Here is a 7,843-nt window from a genome sequence, read left to right on the forward strand (position 1 = left end):
AAGACCTGTGAGTTGTGTTGCTGTCCACAAAATTACTGTCTTTGTGTCTCATTTTGGGGCAACATGTAACACACGTTAACACAGTCTCAAACATAAGACAGTGAAGGTCAGAAATAAAGCCGGCTTCTCTTCTCAAACTAGATCAAGAGTCTGGCGTTTTGTGCAAGCATCACATGTAAACCACATGATAAGCTGAAAGACAACTTACAGTATCAAATGGAGGCAGTTTGAGACAGCTGTTGAGCAAAGTCACTGATAAAAGTGGAAACATTTTGTTGGCCTATATTATTACGTACCAACATGGTGAAAAGTGGTGGTAAGTGAATCTTTCATGTCTTTATGCTGCATCTAATCACGTCTCACAGTGACTTGGTGCTTTGTGTTTTTCCTGTATCGACTCATCCTCAAAGTTTCATTCTTGGCTTCCAAGAAAAGTGCGCTTCCTCATTCACAAGATGCAATTGTTTTTTGTCAACATGTGGACGTTACACAAGTTTGCAGTATTTCAATTGGCTGTTAACTTTCTGGGTTGTAATCATTTATCGTTGTTCACAAGATAAAAGAAGCTTTGTAAAAACCTGTCAGAGAGTGCTGATCAACCCCAGACTGACAGCGCAAGAGAGGACGGTAAGAAACCTTCTCTGCATCCATTTGAATTTAATTTTTGCCATATTAATATTACTTATGTTACTAACTGTTGTGATATTATGCCATTGAGTGTCTGTTTTTCCTTACTGCATTTAAAATATAGAAAAACCCTGCGACTAATTAGCCTCTACAGTATGTCAAGCCAGATGATATTAGACAGCTCACAAACCACAATACATACAATTCAAGTAACAACCAAGAGCTTGTTGACTGCTACATTACCGCACCTTTTTAAAGAAATGATGGGCTGATGGATAATCATAGACTATGGTTGTGCACTAACAAGGAATCAGCTTCTTAAACAAGATATGATCAAGGTTTAACTTTAAATTGTGTTGCACCAAAACTCTGTGGAATTAGTTTAAGATCAGTTCTAAACAGAGTTTTGCAAAAATAGGTTTGAATCCAGATTTATAATTAAGCAGAGTTTATTGTTGCACAGTTCAAAAATAAAATCTGTTTTGTAAAACCAGGACTCTTGTTAAGTTAGTCCTGAAATAAACTGAGGTTTGAATGTAATCTTTCTTAAAGCTGCTATAAGTGATATTTACTTATTGAAACAAGTGTTGAATAGCTCCATATTCCAGCAGTAATCACTGTTACAGAGTGTTTGGTCAGTAACCTCTTTCTCTTCTCCACATGCTCAGGCAGTAAAAGAGACAGAGACAATCTGGTATCCCTGCCCACTTTATCTAATCAGGAAGGAGAACTCCATACAGAGGTAATGCTGGTGAACACACACTGCTGCTACTGTATGTCTGCAGATTACTGCTGCGCGTTCATGTGGTGACGTGGAGAGGAGGGAGGGGACTGCTGGCTGCAAATATAACACGACCCAACAGGAACCTACTTTAATCATTTATGTATTTTTTAAAAAAATTTGGGTAGCATCTCAAAAATCTAAATACTTTATTTCAAAATGTTATTTTTATTTGTTTATTACTTTGTTAATTAGAATAGAACTGTAAACTCAGTAACTGCCATTGTCACACTAATGAAGTGATGAGGGACTGAAGTCTGTAGTAACTATCACACATCACTTTACTTGAGAGGATTTAAAAGAGTGACTAATGATGAAGTAATAGTAATAAGTCAACTTGGTACATTTTTACATTTACATTTTTGGACATTTAGCAGATGCTTTTGTAAAAAAAAAAACTCACAGTAATTCATACATGCATTCACTGATGTTTTAGACACTACATGACAAGTACAGACACATAATTAATGCTAATATTGTTCTGAATAACGCATTTATCAGCTTTAAATCTCTTTTCTCACTCTAGATATAATGAAAGTCATTCTCCTGAGTGCAATCATCTTCACTGTAGCCCTCCTTCATGGGGCGCAAGGACAGTATTTCATCAAGTATTTACAAACTTCTTCAGAGCCCTGTCGGCAGACAAGCAACAACAATGCGTACAACAAATTTGTCGACAGACACATCGTGAACGACAATAACTTGGACAGAAATTCTAAAGCTTCATGGACAGAGTGAGTTAAAAGTTTGATCAATTATTTCCTTTAGAAAGAACCAGCAATTGTTGCTTTATTGCAGTTTAATTGAACTCAATCCTACAGTTCAGTGCTGAGTTTAACTAGCATCTGTGTGATCAGGTAGTGACATGACAACACAGGAGCACTCAGGTTCAAACAGCACAAGCTGTGTGTTATCAGTGAGCCACATTCAGTTTTTATTGCTCTCAAAACTAAAGTTTCACATATTGGACAGTTGGGAAATTCAGGGCACGTATGTTCAAAGTTTGTTTCCCAAATGCTTTAACAACCTCAGTCTGGCCCTTGTATTTTGTTAGTAGGTCAGTGAGCCTATTCATTAGTTATGTCTGTCAATAAGCACAAAAATATGGAAGCCCTATATGATCATCGGTCAAACACATTATATCCTCTTACAGACTTATTTCCAGAATAACAAAATGTTGTTCAATATCTTTTTCCCTCACTTTTGTATAATATTCTTTTTACAATTGTGAAAACTAATAAACAAAGTGGTGAAAAATAAAAAGTAGATTGAATGTAAAAGTGCAGCCCCTTGGCTCTTCTTATAAAGGCCATAGTTACGAGTACAAACATGGAACACTGTGACAGCTGAAAGTTGGACATAAACAATGTCAACACTGTGCAGTTAAACAATGATTTCATTACACAGCTACCTAACGAGGAAGGGACTCTGTGACAGAGTTCCAGTTCAGTCCTTCATCGATGCCTCAGAGAGTGATGTGAAGAACATCTGCAGTGAGGATGGCTGGCGTGTGAGCGGTAACCTGTGCATCAGTGACTCAAGCATGACTGTATATGATGTTGAATCAGAATGGGTGTGCGGGTGTTGCATGGTTACAAGTGTAACCCATCGGCAACATAAAGTGGTTGTAGCATGTAATAATGTTGGAAACCTGTGCCTCCCTGTCCATTATCAGAAATACAATAATCAAAGTCCAACAGATGAACGCTGCATTGGACCCACAGAATTGTAAGTTAGTTCACTCTATTTCCAGGTGCCAGGCAAATAATTCCCTGACGTGTAAAGCTCAACTAAATGATTAAATGATTTCTGCTCATTAGAATATAGAAAATCATTGATCTTGTTCTTCAGCCACACATTCTGTCAGACACATCTTAAACCTACTTCCACAACATTCTGTGAGATTTTTTGTGCTACACATGACATGAAGAGACAACTATGAATTAAGTGTAGTACCTGGCACTACGACTACCTTTAAAAATGCCTGACAATGCCACCTCCCCCTAAGGGGCAGGAGGAAGCCGTAAACCTTTAATATCTACAATGCAATTTGTGACCCACTCTGACTTACCCAGACAGAAACAATTTACCAGAGGCGTATCCTGTGCAAAAGTTGAGTTGGCTTTATTACAATATATAGATCAAATTTCACCAAAACATAGGCATGAGGCAATAAACAAAACACCAATCTCATTGGATGGTTAAAGTAAATCAATTCTCACAATATGGGTGGGTCAGCCATACACAGCAACAATAAAATGACTGTGGGAGACAGAAGAGGGAGACAGCAATTCTATCACCACACGAATGCACTACACATGTAATAGCACTACACACTTAACCTCTATTTACATATGATTAATCGCAATGAAATACACGCAGTGTCACAACCAAATATACACACCACCACAGAGTGTCACCCGTGCAGTCCCACCACAGAAGGAGGCTGTGTGTCAGTGCAGACTTGGCCTTTTACAGAATCAAGCTGTATGTACAAAAGAGAGCAGAAACATTAAAATGACATCACCAACCAAATGACTACTACCCAGTACATAAAGTATAGTAGAAAGACACACACTAACTTCCTCAAGCCTACAAATCAAATAAACAGCAAAAAGTAAATTAAGAGTAGAAAGCAGTTGTTGTCCTGGTCCTTTAAAGAAAACACAGAATGCATTAGTTGCAAGCCAAAGTTCAAGGTATTGCACATAAGTAAAATATTAAAGAAAAGGTATTAAAAATATAAGCCTAACTTTGCAAGGGTACACAAACTCCAGTAATTAAATAGTGCGGGAGCAGAGGGAGCAATCCAGTGCATCAACTGTTAAAAAGGAAACAAAGTTATAACTACCACAATCTAAAAATACGTTACAGATACAGATAAACACATGTATATTGTTCACCAGTATCTGTGCCACAGCATCCGTCAGTGGTCACGTCAGTCCTGAACTGAAACATAAATAAATAAAATTATAATTAATAAATCTTTCAGGTAACGTTACCATTTCGACACAGGCTAAAATACTTAACACAAAGAGCGTTGGCAGCACACGGACACATGGTTGCATTTGTGAGACACAAACAAAAGGCTAGCACATACCTGAAAATGAACTACTGAGCATTACCGTCAGTTTCACTGTTTCACCTTGGCTTTCACCCTGTATGAGAGGAAGAGTACACCACACTGGCTGCTGCAGCCAAGTCAAAGTGCTCTCTCCACTGAGACAAACAGCACTTTATCACTTCCTGATTGACACCCGGTCACATGACCGCAGGCAATCAACCGGTCATGTGACTAGGTGTGAATAGGCGAGTTCAAGATCAAGCAGCGCTGCGCAGTGCAGCCTAAATCGTGATGCATGCTGGTTAAAAATGTGTCCACGATGACCTGGATGGGAGTGGTTTCTGCTCCGCATCTGATGTCACATGACCTTAAGTTATCGCGGGAGCGAGGCTGCTGCAGAGATCAAATACTTTCAGATCAGGAGCAGCCGTGTGGCCGCACCTATGGGATAGTCAACATGAATAAACCTATAAAATCCTTCATCTAACGTAACAACCCTGAAAGATGTCGTCAATAAACTGCTCAGTTCTGTCAGCTTAGGGTGATGATGGAGAAGTTGTTAACTGCTGTGTCCAGTGTTATCTGTGCTATCCACTCTTATTAATTAACCCTTTCTGTTCCCATCACATTAACAATACAAAGAATTATCCTGAGCTATTTTGTGTTTGATGAGATGGTGCAGCGGGACAAGGCATCTGATTCAGTCATTTGTTCTGATTATTGTATTTCATTCATTCAGTGAAATGTATTTCATTCATTGTGAAAAATGTTGCTATGAGAAAATGCTTCATTTTATGTCTCTACAGTTATGCTTGTTTGTTAAATCAGCAAATTCACCTCAGCTGTGATATAATCATGCACCTAAGCACAGTTTTCATCATAATAATAAATAAGTTGTAGTTGTATTGTATTGTTATTAGACAAGACTTACTATAATATACCAGATAGACAAAGTTCAAATGTATTTAATGGTGATATTACAAGGAAAACAGAACATGATCATATACAGTAAGACAACATTTAGGCTCTTCATCTACTCTTGATGAGCCACTGTGTGACCGTTTTGAAGTGAAGCAAAACGGTCATACACACACACATATATATATATTATTTATATATATATATATATATATATATATATATATATATATATATATATATATATATATATATATATATATATATATACATATAAATATATAAAATCAGTAATCAGATGAATACATCCTCTGCAAAAAGACAGGTTTGATACGGGTCTAGATCCCCTGTTGTCTGTATGCAACAGGGCAGCATTTCCAGCGCTCTATTCTCTCGGCCCAAATGTTTTGGTTGACTAATATTTTGAACATCTCAGATTTAATAATTTCAAAAGGAGATTAAAATGAGAAAAAGGCCAGCAAAGTTCCCATAACATCAGGTAAGAAAACTGATCGCAGTCGTTGTTGATAGTAATCAAACATTAGTGGAATTCAAATTTCCTCCACTTCTTCGCCGACGAAGAAGGCAAACACCGCAACCTCAGCCAGGTCACGTCACGTCTACGGGAAAAGAGAGTGTCCGACTTCATAGCAGCGTTTATATCCCCGCCCCTGCTGTCGCCATTAGATCTCGCTGATGCGGTCAGGCAGCAGGAGGTCAACTTGAACGCGCCTAATGACAAGTATCACACTTTCCAACCCATGACTGTATTAAAAGAACACAGATAGCAGCAGTTAGCAGTTTTTCTGGTGATATGCTGCCCCATATTTGTTAGTCATATTTATTCAAGGATGCCAATTCTTATGTATTGCACCTTTAACCTAATACCTAAACATGTATGTTGAGCTCAAAATGTTTGTTTGAAACTTTATTGTAACCCTGCTTGTTTTGCTTTGTATACTATTAAATTGATGCATTAAAGCTGCATTGATCAGCCTTTGAAATTTACATTAAAATCAAATGACTCAAAATTTAGCAACAATCACAAAAAAACTCTGCGTTTTTCTGGAAGGACTGATTCTTAGCTCCCAAGAAAAGTGCGCTTCCTCATTCACAAGATGCAGTTGGTTTTCGTCAAGTGTGCACCATTGCACAAGCGTGCAGTATTTCAAATGGCTGTTAACTTTCTGGGTTGTGATCATTCATTGTCATTCAGAAGACTGAGAATTGGGTTTAAAAATGTAAAGATCAGTGGACTCAGGACGTGGCGTCTTTTAAAAAGTGATTGAACCAGAGTGGTATTTACAGCGAAGCTCCCAATGATGAGATGGTTGAACAGCTGAATCTCATTCCCAACTCATCAAATAGTGACACTTGTTGATGGCAATGAATGAGATTGAAAACTATCTTACCAACAGGAGTTTTTAAAACTGTGCTAAAAACATCCTTAAGAAATTGTATAAAGAGTGTTGGGCCTCGCCTTACACAAGGCCCGGTTAAGGAGTGTTTAACAACAATAAAAGGGGGATTTAGGTTAAATTTGGCTATCAATAATAATTAATGATTATTTGGGATAATTATTAATTATGATAAATAATATGATCCAATTTGCATTAGATCACCTTGATCACCACCCTTGAAGAAGGGAAAAGATAGCAATTTTACCAAATCAATCTCATAAAAATGTACTGAACTGTTTATAATTCTGGTTAATAATCAACTTAATAACTACAACCAAATTTACCATAACAGCTAGTAATGGTTGAAGGATTTTGGAGTTCTTGACAGTGTAGAGGTTGGCAACATTCACTTTTGTACAATATTAAATAGACAGCAAGAAGGTTCAAGGTCTTTTATTTAACACAAGATGGAAACACACAATCTAACTTACATGTACTATATACAAATGTGTGTGTGTGTGTGTGTGCGAGTGTGTGTGTGAGTGCCTGGCAGAACAAAGACACAATGGCGGTCAATGATATCACATGTGGGTGTGATATGCTCTAGCCACAAGGAATGTGTGTGTATGTGAGTATGTATGTGTGTGTGAAGTGGTGCAAGGTTATAGAAGATGGTTAGTTGCATGCAGAGACCCTGAGTCTGTGTGAAGCATAATTCGACTAATGTCGAATTAGCCGTCTAGGAAAGCAAACTACCAATAACTTGACTTGAGGTCACAATAACACCAAAACATTGAACAAACACATAAATTGAACACATTACATCAACCAGAGTTTAAAGTCCTGTGCTTAGCCGTGCTATGGTTTGCTATCTAAGCCCAGTTCAATGTTACCAGTCTTTGAAGAGAAGGTGCTGGTGGTTGCAGGAGAAAGTTGGGGCTCCAAGGTTGAACAAGCTGGTCTTGCTGTGCAAGGTTTGATGAAAGTCGGCAGAGGAGGAAACTGGTTGCTCCTTTCTTTTGTAAGGATAGCAGCTCAGTGCTAACCTGCTTG

At 37.9% G+C, this 7,843-nt stretch overlaps 1 long non-coding RNA gene across 1 annotated transcript; it reads left to right on the forward strand.

Moving 5' to 3' along the window:
- The first annotated feature begins 584 nt into the window (after positions 1-584).
- Positions 585-4,279, forward strand: LOC115589610 (uncharacterized). Its single transcript, XR_003985558.1, has 4 exons — positions 585-627; positions 1,296-1,369; positions 1,935-2,142; positions 2,816-4,279. It is a non-coding gene; the product is annotated as an uncharacterized LOC115589610 (long non-coding RNA).
- Positions 4,280-7,843: the final 3,564 nt, after the last annotated feature.

Source organism: Sparus aurata, chromosome 10, assembly GCF_900880675.1.
Source record: "Sparus aurata chromosome 10, fSpaAur1.1, whole genome shotgun sequence".
Taxonomy (NCBI): domain Eukaryota; kingdom Metazoa; phylum Chordata; class Actinopteri; order Spariformes; family Sparidae; genus Sparus; species Sparus aurata.